At 33.1% G+C, this 25,956-nt stretch overlaps 1 protein-coding gene across 4 annotated transcripts in view; it reads left to right on the forward strand.

The window, feature by feature from the left end:
- The window catches only part of SYT1 (synaptotagmin 1), a 509,772-nt gene that overhangs the window by 294,458 nt on the left and 189,358 nt on the right, over positions 1–25,956 (forward strand). The window lies entirely within an intron of this gene.

Below are 25,956 nucleotides of genomic sequence, written 5' to 3' on the forward strand. Positions count from 1 at the left end.
ACAAGCACAACCCACACATTACAATTCTTTTCTCGTGTGTTTGTGCCCTCAGTAGCTCACAGCAGGGCCAAATTACAGTTTCTGCCAGCCGCCATTTTTCTGGCCACCTTCCTAAAATCAGAAACAATGCATCTCCCAGGGTCAGGAGACATTCTGCACTTTTGCCTGCATGGACCACTATTTTTCCCATGTAATGGTTATGTTGCTATAAAACATTAAATAATTATTTAATTCATGAATACTATGAGGAAATTAGCCATTATTCATTATTAGTATTATTATATTCCATATAGTAGCAAATTCACAGGGCTCTCGGTTGTTAGTCCAAAATTTACTTGTGTTTTCTTCCCTGTCTTTTAAATGCTACCTAAACTTTTCAGGTTATAATGTCATCATTTACCTATATAACCATATGGCAGGATATGAACTAAGTCACTTAACAACAGTTAAGCTCCAGATGGAATTTATACCTTTACTATTTATGCAAATTAGTTAGCTTATTTAAACTTTCAAGGGCTGAATTTAGTAATGCATTAAATAGATGAATGGAGCTAGTATCTGCAGGTTTCTAGGTTTAAATGCTGCATCACCAGTTTCTGGCCATGTGACCATCAGCAAGTCACTTCACTATTTAGATTCTAATGAGATGGGATTAATTTGAACATTACATTGATGTTGTCACCACCAGATGGTTATCTTGCATGTGTCTTATAGTTCTACAGACATGACTCATTATCATCCTAAAGTATATCTAAGAGATGATATCCAGTATTCAGGATGTCTAAATTGACCAAAATTGGATAGGTTTTTAAACTCTATATTTAGGCTTTTTTCCCCCCTATTAATTATTAATTATTAATTACCTAGGCATAGAAGTGGAAATGTAATGTGCACCCCAATGGTTCCAAAAGTCATGTCTCTTAACATACACACTCTATTTTAAATTCACTAGAAAACTACTCATACACTAGAAATTGAATAATTCTCTTTAGACTAGTAAATGTTGAAACAATGTCTCTAGATATTCTCTTATATCAGAATTTCTCTTCTTTCCTGACATAAAATGCATGAGCTCTGTTCTTAGCGCAAAAACATCTCCACTAATGAACAGAAATGTCACCTAGCAAAAAGGAGGTATCGAGAATCGGGTCCTCTCCACTACAAACTGACATTTTGGTCTGTAGCTACTGATCCTTAAGAGGGTTGGTTACACTCAGGAGTGAAAGGAGTGAACCTCGAGCATCATTTCCAGATTCTCTGAATCTCTTCTTATCTGTGCTCTCAAGTGTCAATCACCGATATGTAAAAGAGTCACCTATTAGAACCAGAAATAACTAGGTGCTGAGGAAATATTAAAATGAAATTAAATGCCATTTTATTTGCACTTCATCTATTCAGCTGCAATTTAATTTATCCAAACCATTATTCTAGGCAATCCCGTTGAATATGGTAAAGTCTCCGCTTCCATCAGGCACATTTGAGGTTAGATACACATTTGAGTATAATGTAATATTTAATCGAATGACCGCCTCACATTTCAAATATCTTTTGTATGTTAGATTTCTTCAGAGTACCCAGATAATAAGTGGACACACTACATCTTGTTATACAGGTTTGCACTGAGGAAGGGATAGTCTAATTTTTCAAGAAGCTGATACCTTTATTGGAGATAAAAGACAAATGCATGTAAAAAAAATAACCTATTCAAAAAATAAATACCAGGTGCTGATGATTTACTATAAATCATCATAGTACTTGTTATCTTCAAGCAGTATGAACTAAAGATGTAGAAAAGTAGTGTACAGAAAAATGGTTAAAATAGCCGTGATTATGGACCAGTTCTACCTACCAAGTTATTATTTAGTGATCAGATATTTTATAGCAAAGTTAACGATACATGCTTTTTTTACACAGTACATCTATGTTTTCATTGATTTCCATTAGAATATCTGAGAGATGTTCCTATTTTTTTAAATCTTTAAAATTTTTGGTCAACAAAATTTAAGTGCAATCCTTCAACATGTCAGGAATTAAAGTGTTTTATCTTTGAATATTTTTGTCCTCAGAGTTCATTTTGCTGTTACAGCATTTGTATGTCATCTTTCTTTGTTCGACAGTCTCCTTTCATCTCCTTTTCCTTAAAAGTATATGATTTTCTTGAGGCTCAAGGATCTGCACATATTCGCATCTGCTAAAACTTTTATCTTTCTTTGCCTGTAATTTTCTAGTATCTCCTGAATTTTACATGCCAATTGTAAATGACATGACAAAATTCAGTTACACGCTTTATAAATTCCACACTCACAAACTTCTTGTTATTAATTCCACCCCACCATGTATGATACCTATAGTTAATTTGCATTTTATTTGTATTCGTTGCACATAAAACATTACTTTGTAAAAAGCATTCTTACAGTCTAGCAGAGAGTGTGCAGACTTTGGTTCTAGTCCTGCAAATCTTGACACTTTCTTGTCTCAAGTGTAGAATGGGAATATCAGAATTGGTTGCATTCCTTTTCCCATAACTTACGATGATGTATATGTTTTTTATTTATTTGCTCTCTAACTTCTTATTCTCCCCAGGACTAAAAAAGAAATTGAACTTTTAGAATTTTTTCTTTGAAAGAAAGTAATTTTATTCATAAAGTCTATTTTAGTTAGCAAAAAAAAATAAAAACAAAAACAAAAAAAAACATATCTGAGAGACTAAGTGATTCTCCAAAGATTAAATGTTCAATAAATGATAAAGTCAGAATTGGATACCCAGCCCCGATTTCCCACACCATACACGAGCTATGGGATATACTTCCTCTTACTGGATTTCTCCTGAAATTGTAATCTGTCATCTTGTAAGTAGTAGACAATTAAAGCCTGAAATTCATTTTTATTGCAAATGAATAATTAGTGAATGTCAATTTCATATTCTCTCAGTCCATGCAAAAGACAAAAATAGTCATGTTAAAATTCTTAACAGACTCTTTAGCTGTGATGATACACCAATTCTTGGAGATGATGAATGTAAATATTATTATTTTCCTCCTTAAAAGATCATCTAATCTGGTCTCATTTAAAAGTTTACTTAACATTTGTCTTCTTTATATATATAACTTTAGGAGTGTTTTGCTAATTAGATACAAGATAGTCAGCTCTTCTAAACATTATTTTATTTACACTTGGTTTTATTTTTTTTGTTGTTGTTTTTTTCTACACCCCCTTACAGCACAAGGTAGCTCAACCCCCAAGCAGCTGCCATCTGGCTTGTTTTACATAACTCTCTATACCCATTCAAATGGCAATATACCAGTAAAGAATAAAAATATGTATATTGGATGGAGCCCAGGAACTGCACTCAAAATAGCTTTTTAAAAGTCATTGAGCATAACAGTGGGAATAATACGAAGGTCATAGGAGCAGCTGCTTAGAGAGCATTGGAATAATTCTCCCATCATCACAGGTAGAGTCCAGAAAGCAATGCTCTTAGCACCTCCACTTTCTGTCTTAGTTTTTATTCCCATCTATCACTCGCATCTCAACAGCTGCAAGCACCTGGGATTCAATTCCTGCTGGATTTCATAAATTCACCTTAATTTTGGTAATTTCCCAATTGTGACAGTGAGAACCTTCTCCCAACGTGGACAAGCAGCTTCAACATTTCATCTTATATTCATGCATTATCCCATATTATTTTTAGTTTCTAATGGAGAGACCAGATACAGCTTCATAAAAGATTAGTAGGAGCCCTGCAAATAGCTTTCTCATTGTTCTAGTAGGTTGTTTTTTCTTTGCCTGGGAGGACAGACAGAACTCCCTCCAAAAAATTCCCTTCAAAGAATTTCCTTCAAATTCGGTAGTAAAAAACAAAGAAACTTCCCAAGACCACTAAGAATTTTTTTGATATGTGAGAATATCTGATTTTAATTTGCCCAAGACAGCCAGCCACAATGTCTCTGTAAGGCACCAGCTAATCATATTTTGTCTCTTTCCCTCTAATCCTTCCTATTTGTATTGTTTAAAGAATATGTCACATTTCACATATTATTTCCATATTTCTTTCAGTAAGATATCAAGACCCCATTGGGAAAGAGATATATTTTTTAAATGCCCTCTACATACAATATTTTACTCCTTTTCAATTGCAAATAATTCATTCATACTATGTTGGTATCTTGTAAATTTTATATTTATTGTGCTGTTTTTAAAAGAATTTTCTATTCCATTACCCTCATTCATCGAGATTTTTATAAGATTGTATAGCATTCAATACAGTATAAAGCCCAAAATGCCAGAAAATATTTTTAGAATGAAGACATTCTAAAATGACAGATTTCTTTCCATTTTAGGCCTTATGAAAAATGGATTTGAAACTTATAAAAAATGTATCTGGAACATCTGAGTGCAAGACTCTTTATTGGGTTTTAGAATTCAGATCTCTGATTTAAAAGCAATTTTTTTTTCTGAAAGTGGCCATGCCAAATTGATTTTTAAGGAGAAAGAGTGTAATTTGGATTTTGAACACTTTTCTAAGGACTTATATTGTTTTCACTTATGTTGACTTCCTTTATTCTTATTACATCTGGAGTAAGGAAAGTATATGTTATCACAACTCTTTTACAAAGGTTGACCTTAGGCAAAGCTGTAAATAAAGCTTTATTTTCCTTTGTTTCATTACACATTTTTGCTCCACATCTATTATAGACAAAGTGTAGCTTACTAGCTAACACTCTTTTCTCTATCTTAAAGGGTCTTATTATTTATACCATCACTCAGAGAGAAATTTTCCCTTTTTTTTTAACCACAAAGAGAGGAAATAATATCCCAAAGGAATGAATCACTAATGGTAGACCTTAAGTAAAAATCCAATGAATGTGGAATAGATTTCTAGAGGATATAACTGAAAATTTTTCAAGTCTATGAAAATACATAGAGAAACAGGGTGACTCCCATATTATTATTCTTATAAAATTCAAAACTCTGAGTATTAAATCACTAACCCAATTTTTAAAAATCTTGATTCTCAAACTCTGAAAGTAGTTCTCAGTCAGACTCCTTATTTCTATGATGGTTGCATCAACTTCCACTAATTTTTTAGTACAGCCAATAGAGTAAAAAGCTGTCTGAATAAAAAGATGACTGCATTGGAAATCAAAAATCCAAGTCTGCTCTGATATGCTGCCATCTAGCTTTCTGACTTTGGGAACAACAGTGCCATTCTGAATGTTATTTTTCTCCTCTAAAATTAGGAAGCTGATTCATAATTTTTAAGAATGATCTGTAACAATCTTCTTTAGTTTAAATTTGGACTCTGCTAGCTGCATGGTCATACACAAGCTATTTATCTGTCCACACTTTACTTTCTCATCTATAAAATAGATATCATTGCAATACCTACCTTAGAAGAAATTATATCAAATGATGTAAGTGCTTAGTTAGCTTCTAATAATTTTTTGCTATATTTGATCCGAAGAGCTATGTTCAAGTTATCACAGATACATTAAATAGCATAACTGACAAATGTAAATAATATTATTTTAAATACTTGTATAATAGCTGATGTTTATCAAGTGCTTATGATGTGTCAAATAGTGCATAAGTCCTTCATTTGTAAATCTCATTTAGTCCTCTCAATAATACAGTGTAGAAGATCCAGATATCCTTGGTATACCCATTAGAAAACTAAAGCTTAGTCAATCACATAGTCACAAAAATAAAAAAATGCTTAGATGGTGGTAAGCAGTTTTTATCCCAGAGTCTACTCTTCTAATCACTGCACTATAATGCTTTCCATTCCAGAGTTTTCTGCCTTCAGTCTAAATGATTAATATCTAATTAAATTCAGCACTAGAGCCTAATAAAACCAACCTTTCCATCTTGAATCATTTTTTATGATCCATGTCAGATTTATATTAATTCTTTTCCAAACTTGCCAGTGAACTTTGAGCATGATAACTATATGTTTTTTGAACATACAAACTCATAAAAGTTGGAATGTTTTCAAACCACCACTTATTATTCACCTGACTCCTTTTATTTTAAAATCACATATGAAGGATCAAGTTTCTTGGAAAGCTCTAAGACTTATTTACATTTAGCCTGGAATTCACCTAAAACTAGGTAAAATTAGTGTTGGAAGTCCTATAAGAGCCCCACAGAAGAAACTGCTACATCAGCAGATACACACTCACATGTGCGCACACATATCCCTTCATTTTAAATGTAAGAAGTCAGCGTTTTACCACCACTGTTTTCCATAAATAGTGGAAATTATAACATTGGAAATTGATATATTTCAATCCCCCAGTTATCATTGTGCAACGCTTCCCTACCCTGGGAAAAGAAATCTGTATTTCACTCTCCAGGTTAATTCCCTTCTTTCAGAGAAATGATTTTCAGCTATTTGAGACTATATGTCCTTCATTTGAGAAATAATTTATATTCATGAACTCACAGTCATCATTTACTAATATCATGGATTGACAAACTTAAAAAGCCTAACTTTTTATTAGTTCAGTTTACAAGTGTAACTTTTATAGCATTTGATCATTTCACTTCCAGTTGCATCCTTTTTCCAGGATGTTGCGTCCTACAATCATTCTTTTGATAGAATAATCTATTATATGTTTCTATCTATAAAAAAATGTATATATGCCCCTAATAATGAAAGCAAGTATTTACAAAAGCAAAAATGTTCATGTATTAATTATGCACAGAAAGTTCTCCAACTAGATCATTAGAATGTGTCTTAGAACAAGAGGATTAGGAGCTTAGTTACTTATATCACACCTATACCATTGGCTCCTAATTTGCACTGAATATATATGTAAACTCTTCGCTCTGTTTCGCAAGTATCCTATCAACTCCTTCATCTGTTATTATTGCTAAATTCAAATTAGTCACAGTCTCTCAACATAAACCACTATTCCTTTACCAAAAGCCAATGATGCGAATAAAAAATGATTTGATGATAGATATGAATATAGATATATAGATATTGCTGATCTCTAAGTCCACATACATAATACATTTTTCTATTGTTAAAATGTACTTATCAAGAACATGTGTAAAAAATTAACTACTTTGCCTTTCAAAGCATGAAATTTTCTTCTGAAAAAGTAGATTCTAGTACATGAGAAGCCTTGGGAATAAAGAAGAGTGAATTCCTTACAATGATTTTTACTAATAGGAATATTTGTAATTATAGTATAACACATATATTTTAGTTAATAAGCAATTAACATTTTCTCTTCTCTTCTACCTTCTGATATTCTTATATGCATGAGGATATGTGGGTTTCATCATACCAGGAAGATTAGTTGGAGATATTTGTTGAGATTTTAAGAATAATTTTACTATATTTTCCAGACTTAAAAAATGAGTGATAAGTGCTTTATTTCTTGCTGTCAACAAACTTGTATTGGGCATTACTATGTCCCAGGAATTTGCACATACATAAGACTTCCTCATTTAATTCTCACAGCAACTTGTGAGGTACTTGCTGATACGGTATGGAAGATGGAACGTACAGCTGAATGGTTACAACTTAAGGCATAAACTGATGACTATCATAAGCAAGGTACAGAGATGTAAAACACTAGCTCTACAGAAAAAAAAAAGGTTTCCTTCTACTTGAAGAAATTTTTTTTAAAAACTCCATCAAAAGGTAACATTAGGGTTGAATCTGAGGGAAAAAGCATATATTTCTAATTCACTCCATATCCTATGACTTCCTCTTCTCCTTAGATGTATATAACTAGCATTATTCTTGTGTTAAATAAAATAAGGGTGATATGTTGGCAAAAGTGAGATGAAGATGAGGGTGCAAGATAAAAAGGGAGAGATAGGACAGAGAAAATCTAAAGTACCTAGCAAAGACTATGAGTGAGAAGGAAGAGTTTGGTTTCATAAAAAAGATAATGTGAAAGATGAAAAGAACCGAGATCTTATTCTTAATGAGTTCAAAGTAAAAGAGTGGGGAGTTGGAAAGTCATTGTTTAATGCTCCCTTGATACAACCCCCAGTTGATGCCATCAAGGTAGTCTAGTTTATTTGTTGCCTGAATTGACCTAACCAGTGTCAGAGGAGAATATGTCTTCTGATCATATGTATAGGACATTTGAGGCCCAGATGCTCATTATTCAAGAAATAATTATGATGAAATATGAAGTGCTTCTTCTGTTGATGTTCTGGAAATTTGCTAATGTGAATACTTAGTACGTGAAGAAAAAGGATACGAAGGAGGAAAAAGGTCCATTTTGATGATGGCAAAGGTAACCTTTCCCCGTAGATACACTGAGTGATCTTACCTGTAGGTGAAGTATTTTGTGAAATTACTCTGGCTTGCTCAGGGGCCAGTCTTGTTGACTATTTCTCACTAACCTTTCCTGGAAGAAGTACATAACTACCCCCAACATCGCCCACCACCAGTGTGTAAGAATTGATTAATGAGAATGAATTCACCATTAATCACATTCAAATATTAAGATTCGCTGATCTCTAACAAAATCAAAGCAAGCATTTTTTTCTCTTTCCTTCTTCCTTTTCTATAATTTGATATCAATGGCTGTGCTTCTCAAAATGAATTCTTTACAATCAGATGATTCAAAACTGTAGTCTCTCAAACTGGCAAGTCATACTTAAATTAAGGTCAGTTTTATTCAAGTAACTTTATATTCCAGTCTACACAATGCCATAGTCAGCAGACTACCCTAGAGACCCCAAATAATTTTTAATAGCCTGAAAGAGTTTCTATAACTTTCCAACAAACTTTAGGAAAAATGCATAAAATAATGAAATAAATCCAAGAAATGATTTTTTAAACATCCTCTTTATACCAGAAATTGTTCTAGACCTAAGAGGTTGAAATGATCTGAAGATTACAATCTAGTATAAAAAAAATGTGTAAAAAATAAACATCAGGCTAGTCAATAGTAATAAACATACTAGGAAAATAAATGGACTGGGCTAGCTCAGAAAAGAAAGAAACAGTTGACATAGAACTTGAAGCATTAAACAAATTAGAATAGTAAAGAATTAGGTAGGGACAGAGTTTGGATAGAAAGTTTGCTGGAACTGTAGGAAATTGGGCTCCTACCCATGTGGTGAATTACTTAATAGAGTAGAAATTCAGGGGTGAATTTACACCAAGAATATATTTTCGATTCTGTTTAAAGTATTTTACTTTAAAGAATTCACTTTAAAGTACTTATTTACATATTTTCATTTTTCATTATTAAGATTCCTCAAGACACTATGACCAAAATGTACCTTATTTTCTGTAATACATAAAAAAAAAGATGAATCTTATTTTAATATCTTTCTAATCATTTTTTCATCAATTTCATAAAGTTTTGCTTTTTTTGAATCTTTTTTTTATTATTCCCTACTTTTTAGGTATTTTTAAATACCAGTTTCTCTGATAATTATTGTAGAGCATATTAGAATTATCAGAGTCCCAGATTAGTTTAAAAACTGGAGATTAAGTAAGAAATGTGATTGGATATAAAATTCATTGAATCTTATTATGGTAATTATCTAGCTTTGGTTGAACCCCCAATTTCAAGCCCCTGCTAAGCACTGAAACTCATTGAAATTGATTCAGAAGAGTAGCATTTTATGCAGGTGAGCATCTGAATCAAAAATTATCTATAGTCTAAATAACCTTTGAAAATAAGCCTACCATAAAATTCAGTAGGCTAATTTTAACTCTCTCAGTAAATCCAGCATAACATTGAAAGAGGTAATAATTCTTAGTGTGAGATCTAAACAAAATAATCCCCTTGAGTTAGGAGCCATGTTGTAGGAAAAAATGTAATTGTTGTTATTGTTTTTATATTATTCCTGAGTTGGTATGTTTGATGTCACTTATATTTAATTATAAAATGACTGCAGTTGATCGCAAAGATAAGCATACACTAGAATCACCTGGAAGGCTTGTTAAACTAAACTGCAGAATTGCACCCTCAGTAGGTCTTGAGTAGAGCTTGAGAATTTGCATTTCCTACAAGTTACCATAATATTGATACTGCTTGCTGGCCCAGGGATCTAACTTTGAAAATATCTGTACACACACACACACAAACATATATATACATACGCATACATATGTACATAAACACATACACATATACACACACATACATAAATATCTACTTTTAAAAAAAATTCTTGGTTATAGAGAATGTTTTTTTAAAGAATCCTGCCTGCATGTGCATCATTCAACCATCTATATTCTATAATCTATAAGTGCTTTCTTAGTTTTTCAGTTGTGTTTATAATCACTTCTGTCCTATAGAGTTGTTTTGATGTGCAAAGCTGGCAAAACCAATTCTCAGCTACTGGAAAGCTTTAAATGCTGAGGTCAAATTGTCAATAGACTCCTGCCTGGGTGGATTTAATGCCATAGATATACAGTTGGCATCTCAATAAGCTACTTTGCTAAACTTTAATAACACAAATTCTGTTAATGTTAGAGTCCTGGTTAAAACACAAATAAGAGAAGAAATCCCTATTGTTAACTAAGCCCACTTTGCATATTTATTGCCATTCTTTTATAATTTATAAGGGCATGTCAGACTATAATGAAATCTATTCACTACTGCTAGGTCTTTGATATTGCCTTTTCCACATGTTATATTAGATGTAAACGACTGATGTGACTTTAGTAGCAGCTTACCTACATTTGCAGAAAATGAGAAAACGTTTTAAATAGTTTGCTTTCATTTTTTTCTTAACTTTCTAATGCTTTCCTATATTGTTTATAACCTATTTTCAGAGTCCAAAAATTTTAACTTGTTATACTCCACCAAAATGGAAATCATATCTACATTTAACTTTTTTTTTTAAATGCTGTATTTTGTTGGGTTAAGTAGTAAATTTCATTTCCTAACTGTTTTGTTTAATTCAAAATTATCCCTCATACAATCATATACCTAATAAAAGAGAAAACCCTGAAGAAAGATAACACAAGTAAACAAGGTGGGGTCGGGGAGTGTGAGAATATAGAACTTCAGAAATCTAGCGACTATTTAACAACCAAGAAGATGATCTCAAAGCCATCATCAAGCACAGATTATGTGGAGACAAGAGGATGTCCAGAGTAGGATAAGGAAAAACTGAAAGTAAAGATGTAGATAAAATAGATTAAAATATGTCAAATTCACAATTTCATTACATGATCTTATTTTGCTGTCCAAATTGGAAGGAGCTAGTGTAGATAATATATACATATAAAAAAATGAAAATCAATTTACCTACACTTTCCCCTTTTATTAGAATCTGTTAAGTTATAGAAGACAAGTTTAACATCTCATTTTAATTGCTGCGTCTATGGGTTTCTTATAGAGAACTGTTTCCAGTGGCATGAATAATCTAAAACTGCTTCCAGTGTTTATATTTGATTATAAATTCTATTCACTCAATAAATACTTATTAAGCAACTTCTATGTGCCAAGTGTTGGATGAAGGAGATACAGTTGTGAACGCACGTCCCTTGCTCAGCCTGGTGGTTAAAACATACTAATAAAAAACTCATAACAATAACATGTGTTGACTATAAAAACAGAAGAAGCAGATGGAGCTATGATACAATGTATTAAGGGGTCTTAGTTGTAATTATAATGTCTGGGTGCTCCTGGCAGATTTAAAAAACCTTAATTTGGAATTTAATTTATATATGAAAAAAATCAGTCAAATCCAAACATCTTTTCCTTTAGCAAAATCTACAGAGTAGAAATGTGTTCTTTTCCCCTTTGAGGAAGTTATTTTCCACTTCAACAGAAGGAGGAAAGCTTCAGATCAGAACTAATTGTTCTGTGATTGATTAATACTTTCCCTCCTACTGCTATGTACAGGCGAAATGACATGCACTGTACACACAACAGGAGGTAAGAGAGTCAATCAATTAGGAAAACAATTAGTTCCAGCTTCTATAATTTATTTGAGCTTGTAGATGAAATTGCTTGAAAATATTAAGAACATTAAAGATCAGTGATAAAACGTAAAGAAATAAATTTATATTCAAATTTTAGAGGCAGATGCTTACTTGACACTGTTCTTCTGTAGGTAGGCAAGGCTAATGCAATAACAATAACAGTTTGGCAGCAATTAATAAATAGACTGTCAAAACCAGTCAAGTTATATTCACAGTTTTGGAAGGCTGCTGATTTTAGCTTTGCCGCGATGTGGTTGAAGTGTTCCTGAAAAGTTCGATAGTATTGATTAATTTAGAGGATACAATTCTGAGTCCCTTTCCATGGGTCTTAGGTTGGAAATTTTCAGAACCAAACATTCAATGCAACCTAGTGTCTCTAGGGCATCCATACCTCATTGATATTTGTATTTAGAAAAATGTAACATGTAGGAATATTCTAAGATTTATGAAATTAATGAATTGACAACCCAGAAGACATGAGTCTACTTGAAGTAATAGAATTTGTTGAGATCAGCAGGTCACACTGAGTTCTAGATTTTATTTGTATTTCAGTATCACAGTGTAAAATTCAGGTAGTGCTAAAAATCAGGGTGGATTAAGGATAACGGCCTAGCTCTAGGTAAACTCAGTCATATCCTGGGCAGAATAATCTGGAGTCTGACCCTGGCAAGAGATTGAGGTCTCTCGGTCCAGGGAATGAAAAAGCAAAAAGAAATAAATAAAAATGGTCAAAAACTTTTCATTTGAAACAATGAAAAAAGAAAAACATTCAAGAACTTTAATACAAATTCTATTTCTTTTAAAGCAAGATATAAGGAACTTTAAGCTTGGAGGTCAGTCTATCCTTACTTAGTAACGCTTAAAGCTACTTCAGCTCAGAACGTAAATCCTCGAACAATTTCATATATCTACTAATTTATCCAGATTTCAGTAAAGGAATAAATAAAATACTGATGTTAACATGTATATGTATAATATTTAAAAACCAAACACATTTTGAGAGTAATTGCTCTAGAGTCACTCAAATTTAATCCCTCAGAGAAAATTTGTTTTTAAAAAGGTTATACTGTTATTTCGATGAATAAATAACTTCCTGCTAAAAAATTCTGATGGATACAAATAACAGAGCTAAGAAATAAGGCAGATAAAACATCACTATCTCCCAGAAAAACAAGGTAATACTAACAGAGAAAATTAATTCTTAATATTAAATCTATTTCTAGACCAAAACAAAAAGAATTCATCTCATTTCACACAAGTTTTCCTAGCCTTTAAATAAAAATCTTGTAGAAATTTGATACAAAATTCCATTTTGTAATTTAAGTCTAGGAGTTAACTATGAAGAAAAGCAAACTGATACTCTCAGCTCCTTGTCTGTGGTGTTTTAGTACTTATATCAACATTTTTGTTCTAATTAATTTTACTAATCCCTTTAGTTAATGAATAAGTAAATTTGGGCCAGGGGAAGAAATCCATCAACTGCAAGAACAGTGGTAGAAAATTGTTATTTAGAAGCAACCCACCACTACCAAAGTGATTTTGTCAGCATTGCTTTGTTATCTTGTTAATATTCTAATTTCTGTTTTATAGTTCTTCATAGAGTAAAATCTCACAGTTCATCTCTATGGTACTTTTGCTTCTAAACTCTCTAAGATATCAATTTGGCAGCAGCCAAATATTTGAATATAAATTGATTTTATGTAATATACAGAAAACAAGTATTTTATTGATATAAATGATTTCTTTGTGGGATTACACTAAAAATTATTTTTGAAACAGCATGATCTCTCTCTGGACAGTATTAGAATTTCATGCCTAAATCAAGTTGAACATTAATTTTTATATGAGTTTTTATCTTATGCAGTAGCATAAACGTCTATGGTTGGAAGTATTGAGGGAGTAGAAATATAGATAAAAGCTTCAAAACAAGATATAAGTGTGAAAGATGACAGAATGATAATGAGGGAAGAAATTGCTATAGCTCTTCTCTCATTTCTATTCATAAAGAAAATAGTTAAATTTAAGGACAGTCATTTTCTTTCAATCTGGTTGATAATAGCAAAAGGCTCAGGCCTAAATTATATATGTAACACAGTAAATGCCCAGATATCACGGAGACAGGCTACTTAATGAAGAAGAAAGCCTGCATGAATTTTTAGAACTATGAACCTTGCATAGTGGCATTCTGATTTCCGGACTTCCTTCACCAAGGAAGTGTTTAAAATCTTTAACTAGCATGGCCAAGAGAGGAGGCTCAAAGAGCAGTAGAGACTGAGACAGTTGTTGTCTAGGTTCACGTGATCCTCTTCAATACCACACCATTCTCATGCCACCTTAAATGCTGTTTTCTTATTCAGAACCATATTCAGTCTCTGATGATAGACTTCTACAAAGTGCCATCTTGATGAGCTGATTTCTAAGAGAATTTTCTTCTCACACTCTCTGAAAAAATGATGGCTAGCTTCTTTACTTGTTATTGTGAATCACAGCATGATTTTGCAGCTACATGTTCCATTTGTTCAATACTGAATGCTCTGTATCCATTCTCTCTCTACCAGCTGCCTTCTCTCTTCAATGTCAGTATTTTGTGATGAAAAAGATTCAGTAACAATGTATGCCCGATATTGTGTAGGCTTTAGATTCACAGGATTTGAAACAGGCCTCCATTTTTACCATTGAAATCTCTGTCATCTCCCCAAATACTAATTCTCTCCAAAACTGAACTTAATCTGATCTAACATACCAAACTTATTAATGCATCCAGAGCCTACTCATGACACCAGAGAAGAATGAAGAATTATGGGCAAATTCACCTGTTTACCTAAGTATATATGTTTTACCCCAAAATATAACAGAGAAATGCGATATTCATTTATATAAATATTATTAATATATATCCTAAACACTATTAAAATCCTACTAAATTGTAGTAGGGATTGAGACATTGTGCTGAGTATTACAAATACAAATATGAATGAAACCTTATCCCAAAACTCAAGGGGCTCAGAGGCTAGTAGGCAAAATAGATACATAAGCAGATAATCATAATATTATTCTAGAAATGCGTAAAAAATGCATAAAAGTCCTCATCTTTTTCCTATTCCAACATAAAGGAGACTTTTTACATATTACAGAAAAAAGGACATGACATATTTTCATAAAACATATAGACAGGATTTCTGTTCCTGATGGCTTATTAATCACAAAAGATTTATACTTCCAAAGGCTACTGAAACACTAGAAAAAAAATTAAAAGGGGGCATAGCACATAAAACGCTAGGCAATGCAAAGATACCTTAACAAATCAGAAATTCTGAGACAGTTCCAAAGGAAAGAAAGCATTTTATAATAATTGATTTAAAAAAAACACCAGATCTAAGAACACTGCAACCCAGAAGTGCTTGGCAAAAATATACTCCAGAGAGAGGCACCATTTTCCTTAGCTGGACCTGGATATTATAACAAATTGATCAGGACTTTTGTCTGGACAGTAATTGCCTTGGAGTAATTTATTAATGGAGAACTGCGTACTCACAGCTGGGCAACTGTCTCAATTTACACAGAGCTAGTAAGAGCCACCGTTAAAGCATACTGAGCAATGTGGGGAGGATTCTGGGAAGGGTTTAGGACCAAAAGAGATACAAAACAGGGCACTCTGAATCTCAAAAGTGCATGAAGAAGAAGGGTAGGAATAGCCCCTCTGCTCGAAAGAAAATATATTCCACTCCCAGAGAAATGCCTTCCTTACCTTAATAATGGAGGTGATTCCCAGCCTACCGATTGCTACCTGCCCAGGCATATAGAAGGAATGTCTGCTCATCGATACACTCTAACCAGGTACACCAAACTCCTAGTCAATCCTTCTACTGAGAGATGAGGTTAATTGGGCAAAAAAGAAACTTTTTCAATTTATAAGAAATCTATACCAGACACTAACATTTATCAAAGTAAGATTCATACACAGATGTCCTGACTTCAGAACCCATGATAACTGGTCTAGATATGTGTCGGCCCAGTCCATATAACTTAGTAAAATAACCTGCCCCCAATCTACATCATATCTACATTAAAGGAGATTTTTTGTAAGTCAAATAAATACCCATTAACCTGTACTAATAGTGAAAAGGTAAAAAAATCAAGGAAATGTATTTTGGAAGCAGAGTGTTACCACATGGGTCAGCCAGTGTAGTAACATGAAGTCATCCTTAGATCTATTCCTGGCTCTTCCTAATTCTCAGAACTTGTTTATTTCCAGAGTCATAGGGCCTCTAGAAGCCTCATGATTTTTGAGCTAATGTTCTTACAGCTGTAGTGAAACTGCTAGTGCTAGGAAAGGGTGATTCCCATGTACTACCTGGAAGTTGGGGCTTCTGAATGGTTGACTACATCTGAGTGTCCTGCAAAACCTAAGAGCCTAAGAACATCAGAAATTCTAACCTATTTCACACAGAAATAGGTTTTGTGGTAGCAGCTGCCATTTTGTTTAAAAATTGATAAATCAGAAAATACATTTAGAACTTATTCCATAGAGACAGAGGAACAACTTGCCTCAAGAAACGGAATTTTTTTTTTATTTATGTCTGCATCTAATTGATGTTGCTATGCGACAGGAAGGTAGGTAGTAAGGCAGAGAAGTACAGAGAAAAAGTTGACCATATTCCAGAATCTTGCCTTCAAAATGATAGGCTCATAAAATGGTTTTGAAAGTCATTTTTTGGTATGACTTATGCTAACAAATTTACGAAACTGCTATTTAAATCAGACATTTCTCACCCATCTAGTCTCTCCTAGTGGAGAAATCTACAATGTAAAAAATACTATATTAACCTCCACAAATTAGAGGAGGAGGAGCTCCATGCATCCAACTCAAAATAGGGATATATTTGCTACAGGAACATGATATTATTTCATTGCATTAACATAATTATCAGCTACCACTGAGTGCTACATGCTTATTATTTAATTTTATAATAAATGTATAAGTTGTATATTATTATACCATTTTAACAAACAAGAAGACGCTGGCTCAAAAAGCTGGCCATCCTAGAGCTGCTAAGTGCTCAGCAACTGCCTCCTTTAACTATCACTCACACTTTATGAAAGTCTCTTCTCCACTTGATGGGTTCTACCTTTTTTTTTATACCCTAATTCCTACATTTTATGAATTTATTCTTTCTTTTTAAGTCTATTTTTATAATTTGCACCTTTGCAGTTTAAAACTTTCTAGTACAACTATTTTGCCTTTTTTTAGCTTATAGACTTAAAAATTCTGTGATTTTAAGTAATCTGTCATATTTCAGTATGATTTTATAATTTTACTTCCTTAATTTCAGTGATGCTTTGCTAGCATTCCTTTTTTTTTTTTTTTCACGAAACTTTGACACAATCTTTTGTCGTTGTTGTTTTATCCCCATTGATTTTGTCTTTGACTGCAAAATCCTCAGAGTGGTTTCTAAAAACAAAATCTTCAATAAACGAGAACTATATTAAATCATATCTCCTATTTTATTCTATATTTCATCTTGTATAATACAGGGTGACTTTTAGTTGACTGAAACCATCACCCATGTTTTATTTCTGCTATCAGTATACTTTTATCTTAGCAAAAGTATTAGTTTATAATATGATTTTCAGCTATGAATTTGTAATAGTGCACCCTCACTCTAAAATATCTCCTATGGTTGGATATTAATTGAAATTCAGCTATTGATATACCTGTTTTAATAGAAAACAGTTGCATATTAAGGGGCATGGAAGAAAAATCCATTTGGCTAAATATAAACATTTTCTCCCAACAGATGCATCACAGTTTATAACCAGAGTGATGAAACAAACTAAATTTTAATCATCAATGATCCTGAGCTACACAAGATATAGATATATATCTATATCTATATATCTATATATCTATATAGCTTTACGATATGTTAGAGATGATTTCTATTAAGAATATTAAATAGTTGTGGTAATATGGCATTTTGAGATTCAAAGTTATCTAACACCTTTCAAAGTGGAAGTTGGGTGCACTCAATATTTTAGATCACTTTTCAATTTTTCTTTTAATATATCATAATAGCAAATTATTGATCAATAAGTTTGTAAAAAAGCCTAAAGAGATGAGAGGACTGCGTATAGAATGACTTTATTTACATGTAATTATAGTTTCTGTAATTACTGAATATAAAATTAAAAGGCAACTTAACTCCATATATTGCTGTCGGTGAGCCAGCATGCCTGTTTATGGTGTAAATGAGAAGGTATTTACAGATTGTACTTTTCAACACAAACTATCACACTGAACTTTCTCTTCAAGAATCTAAGATGCAAACTGCAGTATATTCATCAGTCTTATTACTGAGCCACTCAGATAGAAATGGCAGTAAGTCCAATTGTTGGCCAAAATAAAAGCTTTTACAAAGCCACAAATAATAATTTTTATCAGAGAAATATTTTTCACAGTAATGCCTAAATGTGAGATAGTGACTCAATGATATTTTATAGGAAATCTGTCTTTAAGCTCACTTTCTTGAAGTGTATGATCTGGGTTTGTCAAGAGAAAAGACAAAAATTTTTTATAGATATGCCCCTAACTTTATCAAAGATAGAGTTGGAGGGGTAGAAAATAAGCTGTTCCTTAGAAAGAGGAAAAAGCAAAGAAGGAAAAGCAAAAGAAAAGGAACTCACAAAGAAACACTTGGAGATTATGCCACATAACAGACATAATAAGATGCCTGCTTTTCAAATATTATTTCCAATTCTTTGACTTGCCTGATTTACTTCTAAAGTGCTCCATGTGGATCAATGCCTACGTAGTTTTACATTTTTCTCTCACTCATGCACTTTGATCAATGATGGGCTTTTGAATACAAAGTACAAAATTGAAACCTTACCCAAACCTTTCAGATCTTTGATGAAAGATAAAATCACAAAACCAATTTTCGAATCAATTCAATTTATATATATCTAGTACCATAGGATAAGGGGTAATGATCTTCACCATAATTTATAGGATGTAAAGAATATACAACTCTGTTCTGAGTAGGAGAATATGTACTGAGTGTCTCTTAGATTTATTGAAGATTAAAAACTAGGGATTAGAGGCACCCACAGATAAAGGGTATTAGCAAGAAACCAAGTAGGCATAGCATAGTAAAAAATGAGCCTATAGAGAAAATAAATTTTATTTTTGTTACTGTGGAAATCGGATTATGAAATATTTGCATAGGATAGCTTTTGGCTTCAAACATCAAATGCAACACAGAATGGATTAAACCATAAGAAAAATGTATTATTTCCCATTGCGAGAATGGTCTTCATAGTGTTGGTTAATACAGCAGCTCGATACCCTCATGAGTGTGATGTAACTTCAACCTATCAGCTGCTATTCATCAAATATCAGCCTTCTCTTTCACTAGCTTCTCTCATGATCACACCATGACTACAAGCAGTTCCAGGTAGGACATGCGAACACAACCACCACCAGCAGAAGAGACATTACTTTCTCTGCATATTTTAAGAGTTAGAAAACCTTTCCCAGAAATTACCCAGCAGACTCTCTCTTATATCAGAGGCCCAAATTGAACCATATGTCTTCGCCTGAACCAACCACTAGCAAAAAGAATGAGATTATCATGATTAAAATATAGACTAATAAGATTTATATATGAGTAGGGAATAAGGAACAGTAGTTACCTGAAAGAAATAGATTTTTCTTAAATCAAAAGGAAGGAATAGCTATTAGATAAGCAACTGAAATGTAATTTAATTTATTATTATTTTGTAAGTTGTAGATTTTGTTCATTTACGTCTGATGTCCCCAGATTAATTCTTTAGCACGCAATGAAAGGTAGATTTCAAGAAGAATAAGCCAAATCGCCACTTTTTCTATTTCCTATCTGATATATTTATCATATAAACTTAGTCCTCGGGCCCCATTATATTCAGATATTTTAAATCTCAATGGTTTTCTACAGTGTGTTATAATCAGTACAGTGGCCCATGATCATTTTTACTAAAGCATACATCACACTAGATTTTAACCATCTGTATGCATCCGCATACATACAGATGGTGAATAAATGACTTGAAATTTATCCAAAGCACCTAGTATCATATTGGACACTTTGTAGGCACACAATTGATTCATTCGTTCAACATTTGTCTATTCATTTATTAGTAAGGCAGAACTCCATGGGCCCTGGAGCTAGCCTGTTTCATCTCAAATACTCACTCCAGCACTTACAAGCTCTGCAACCTTGGGCAAGTTTTCTCATCTATAATAGAGAGATAATAGTATTGCCTGACTCATGGGGTTTATTTTGTGAGCATTAAGTGAGCTTGTATGTTTAAAGCTCTTATAAAAATGTCTGCCTAATAGTATGGGTTTATTAAACGTTAACTATTTTTATTTATTAATATACTATTTCTAATGTAGACTGCAGAATTTTTCATCATATTTACCATGATCAGACTGTGTATAGATCGATTTAAAAGATTTGCTTCTCTGCGTGACAAAACAATGACAGTTTGAATACAGTTTGATAAGAGGGCTTTGAATTTCCAGCTTAAATTTTTTCTCAGGTGTCTACAGCTCAGAAACAGCAAGAATTCAGAGCTGAGTTTCAGCAAAGAAATGGAAAATGAGAATTTCAAATTTTTGTCTGTTGCTTTTATAGAAAACATTTTCAGAGTCAATTGGCGCCATCCAGCTAAGCTGTATCTCTTTAATAACTGCCAAAAGTGTCTAGTTTCACTATACTATACAGAAGTTAAAAAGAAGTTACTTCACCTAATATGTATACAATGAGTATTGTTAGTGGAAACTTGTTAGATTGATCCATGCAAGATTTCAATTCCATCTCTGTGTTTTTGTATTCACTTTTTCTATCAAAAAATAAAAAAAGAGAAATTGACTCTTACTGTACCATTTCTAAAATATTGCAAAATACACTGGAAGTCTTTATAATTCATTTGAAAAGGTTATTTTGATATCTTTTTTTATCATGACCCTGCCATTCTTACTAAAATTTTAGGAGACCTTTTAAAGCCATAAAAGTTCTTCATTGAGTGGTACTTTCAAAATTAACAACAATTTGTGAAACTGCCATGATAAAATATTTCATAAATAGAAAAATGAGCTTATAATAAATGTATTTTCAGAAGAATTAGATTTATGAATTATTAAATGCTTTTAAAAGCAGCTCTAATATCATAATTTTTAAGATTTGTTTTCTTGCTGTATGTTTTCAATTTTGTGTAAGACCTCTTGAATATCTGCATTATTATTACAATAATTCAGTACTTAGGTTTTGACTTGAACTTGGCTTGTTTCCATTTTTTTATTTTCTATAGCGTAGGTCTGAGGGGGGAAATGAGGTAGCAACTAATAGTTTTTATTTGGCTCATGGATTCATTTTAATTTTAGCTATTTCTTCTGAAATTTATATTGACTACAATTGCCAGATATAATTGTGGTGATTAATTTCTGGGAATTAAAGAATCAATTTGTTTAAATTTTTGTCACATTTATTACTTTATAACAATATTTATAAACAATGCTCATGTTTTCTCTTTATTCTTTAAGAAATCTATGTTTTGTGTACTCTAAGAAACTATTGATTACAAGTTGCACATTATTTTATATACTACTAAGAAAAAATGCTGCAAATTAAACTATATCAAAAATTGTTTCATATCACTTGAATTTTTATTTTGTACTTATTGAAAGACCATTCAAACCTATTCAGACATTTTATTTTTGTCACTCTTGTACAGAAAGAGAAACATAAAAGCAAAATAGATTTGTTAATTAATTACAATTTCTAAATCTGTTCTCAACTCAGAGTTGATAATATTCGTCTTTTTTTACACATCATTTATTTTCCTTCATGCCATCAAGACTGTAGATAAAGCATTATTTAAATGCTGCTCCACTACTGCTTCTGAAATCTTTCAAACAACGTGACTCTCATTTTGCTGCTTTCAACTGTATATGCTCAGAGTAGAAAGCTTCAGCCCACAACCAGGACTTAGATCCCTTCCTCAAATGGTCTTTAAATGATTTGTTGACTGGAGTGTCAATGGGAACAACAAGCAGATTGAGTATGCTCAGGCCTGGTAGGCAGTGATAGTAAAATGCCATAGATTATAGGGCAAATCTCCATTTCAGAGATGTAAAAATATGGGAAAATAATGTATTGTAAAAAAATAATAAGTCTTCAGTTGAATGTTTAATCACTCAACTATCAGTCTCCATGGCATTTTTCTAAGCCTACACAATAGACGCCCCACATCACTCTGTATCATCAGTTCTGTTACTCTTCCACATACATCTAGTTACAAATGCAGAACAGACTTAGTAATAGAATTCATCATCACTGGCTATAAATTCGAATTTTCCAGAAACTACCAAACTCAGTGAACCTACATAGTAGGTTTTACTTCTCATTATGCTTTCTTGATTACCATGTAGTTACTCAGATTACTATCAATATTAGTATTTGCAGGATACTCCATATTGCAACTCAAAGCTGAAAACCAAAGGCAACAGGACAAGTGGAGGGATGGCATCATGCAGTGGTCACAGATGTGAGCCCTGAGATCAGCCGTGTTTAGAATCCTGGCTCCGTCGCTTATTAACACTGTGACAATGAGCATGTTTCTTCTCTATGCCTCAGTTTCTTCAGAGTATTCCATAGCTTAAATTCCTGAAGGACAGAATCTTATTGGCCTCACTCACCTTTCTATGCCAAACAGTGTCATTGGCCTCAGGCTAGCACCTAAACGAGCTGTCATTGAATTAGGTACTCATCCCTCCTTAAATCCGCTGCGACTATGGCTGTACAAAGTGGTCATGAAATCTATCTACGTGGACTCTTTCTCATCGTTATAGCCTGTGAGCAAGCCAGTTTCACTGAAAAGAAGCTATGAATAGGCAAGCACTGGGGTTTATGTCTCAAGTATATCTCACACCCACTACTTGCAGGATCGAGTTAGGTCTCTTCAGGGAAAAAAAACAAAGTTAAAAAAAAAAAAAAAAAAAAAAAAGATATAAGGATTTTGAACAAGTTGGGCCAGCTTAAAAATAAACTTTAGTAGGAATGATACTTTTTGACATTGGATATTATTCTTTTTTTAAACAATGAAAATTAAGGTGAGAAGGGAAAATAACTGAACACTTGTTAGAACCAGTGCACTTCTACCTTTAAGGAGATGATTCTTGAGAAACTTGTTTTGCTTGTCTTGGAGAGAAAGGGATGGATGGAGATGAACACCAGAGCATAAGAAAAAAGGACAGGAAATAATTCACATTAAAAATATGAAAACTGAGAAGTTGATAAGTCAAAGTTTTCCTACCCCTACTAGGAGTAGCTTGCCATTTTAAGTTTCCTCTCTGATTTTTACTATGTTTGCCTTTTAAGCTACTCTGTTGTTTTGAATGCCTCGCATCTGTACCTCTCTCTACTTATTCTTTTTTAATGCAAATTTCTTATTTCCTGGTCCTATTTGCTACTTCTTTTTCATGCTTTCCCATCGGCTTCCTGGCAATCAGAGTTGTGTTCCCAGGTGTCTAACTTTGTCAAGAAGATAACTGTGAATTTTAATTTACCACTATTAATGTCAGCAGATGCTATCGTGGGGCATATTTGAGTTTCCATAATGGCAGGAAGAGGCAGCCAGGAGAAACTCATCAGCTGCCTTGATGGTATGAATGGGCATCTTATTCTCTTCTTCTCTGATTCTATGCAAAGCACAGGGCTCAGTAAACACACTTAACATGCATCAGGTATCTAGTACATGATAAATGAGACCTAACTGTAAATGAATACTGTTCTCCACTTTGGAAGAAGAAAAAACTAAGAAAGTAAAGACAGAGATGACAAGAGCAGGAGGATTTTGATCAGAGAACAGAGAGAAAAAGTGAGAGGGGAGAAAGATGGGAGGAGGAAAACGAATGTGGCTGCGAGAGACTGCAGAGAGATGGGTTTAAAGGGGAGAACACCTATATCACTTTCTAGAGAGCCACAAACTGGAGATTGTGCTGATGGTTTCATGGGTATATACTTATTTCATCAAGTTGCATATATTAAGTATGTACAGCTTTTTGTATGTAAATCAAACATTCATACATAGATAATACTTAGAAAATGCAGCTGGTGAGTACCCAATATTTCCTTCCTCATCACATTCTTCCAAAGACACCTCAACATAATAATGTATACACCTCTGCAATGTTTACAATGTGGTATTTGTAGGATTGGGGAGGAATGTTGATTCTTAAAGCTAAGCAGGCCCATTAGTATGCATTTGCACAGGCGTTTATGACAGACACTGCATGAGAACCATACCCCTAAGCAAAATTCTCCCTACACCTCTTTGGAGACTTTTGTGACTAGATAAATAGAACAAATCTGGAAGTACCTAGATCTACTTTTTTTTTTAAGAGGAAAGAAAAAACCCCAAGAGGCTGTATGTTTTACAGTTTTATGAAAGTATGATGCCTACTGAGCTTCCAGTTGCTCCAGGGTCTGAAAAACACCCTTTCATCTCTAACCATTTTATTGGCACTATCGCCAGAAGTCAGCTCTTTTTCACCATGACAGGGACCATATAATCTCTGGCTTCCCTCCTACTTCTTTCAAGAAAATATATCTAAACTGGAGAGAAAACACACCTCGAGCCTGACATTCGAACATCTACAAACTTGTGGAAGATTTTGATAATGCTGCTACGTTTCACTTACTGCCTAGGGATCCTTGGGTTTGGAAAGAATTTGAATAAAACTTTTGATGGTGGCTTATTTTCTTTCCAAGAGACTTTCAGAGTAGGTGTTATATGTCGGATTCCCTGGGAAGCTGCTCTGAGTCAGACATAGCTTACTGGGGAATGCCAATTCAACAAAGTCATCGGAAATGAACCAAACTGAGACAGGAGGCCTGGCCTTTATCCCAGCATCCAATGGTCATTGAATGTGGGATGTCCCTGGGGAAGCGAGCTAAACCCTGGGCAAGGCAGTCCCCTTTAGCCAAGGATGATTCTTTAGGAGAGATCCCCTCAGCTCTGAGTTGTCAACAGGCGGCACTCCCTGAAATTGAGGACCTCAATCCTGAAAAGAAGGGAGGGATGCACATCATGTCTTATGGTTTCCATCTACACCAACAGATGATCAAAAGAAATGCTGATGAAATAATATTGCTACATTCTGCCCTTCACCTCAAAAATGCATTGTAGCATATTTTGTGCTATCTCCTAGACTCTATAATAATTACTCCAAGAGTTACTTTCAGTTTGGGGCATTTCTGCATTAGAATACTTTTTTAATAATAAATTTTTCAATATTTCTTTGATCTTCTCCTGTTTGCTCTTTAATTTTGCATGCTTTTATTACAAAATACAGGACTTAAATCGAGATGGAAATGGTGCTTTCTCCGGAAATCATTAGGTTTATGCAGTATGGTAGACTATTTCACTGTGTAATCTGACAAATCTTTATCAATTTGTAGACCTGGAAATAGACATAATTAAAGTCTTACTAAGTAGAATAAATATAAAAGACAGAAGGAAGTTGTCACAGCAACAAAAATCCTGACTTTCCTCATTTTATACCATAAAGTGTTTACCTTTAAAATACCTGAAAATTTTTTCTACTTTGTATTTTAATTAGTGACCATTTTGCATATTACATTTACTAAATATGTAGCTAAATCTTTCTTGCTATTTAGCTTTCTACATTACATTTTAAGTATTTTTTTAATCTGGCATAAAGAAATTATCTGCGAGATCCAGTTTTCTCAAGAGCAAAATAGTTTTAAAGGTTTTTCTCTTTGTGTAATTTAAAATATCCCAGGTTTATAATATACTAACAAGTATACGTATGGGGGAAAGTGAAAATTCTACGACTAGGTTAACATTTTTAAATGTATCTTTCTAACCTCTTTATACAAAAGACTTTAGAGAATTTGGATATACATTATGTTTAATATATTGTATTTTTCATCTAACACTCTACTATATTTCCAGGTTTGTAAATA

The sequence above is a fragment of the Pteropus vampyrus genome, unplaced genomic scaffold, assembly GCF_000151845.1.
Source record: "Pteropus vampyrus isolate Shadow unplaced genomic scaffold, Pvam_2.0 Scaffold9, whole genome shotgun sequence".
In the NCBI taxonomy this organism is placed as follows: Eukaryota; Metazoa; Chordata; class Mammalia; order Chiroptera; family Pteropodidae; genus Pteropus; species Pteropus vampyrus.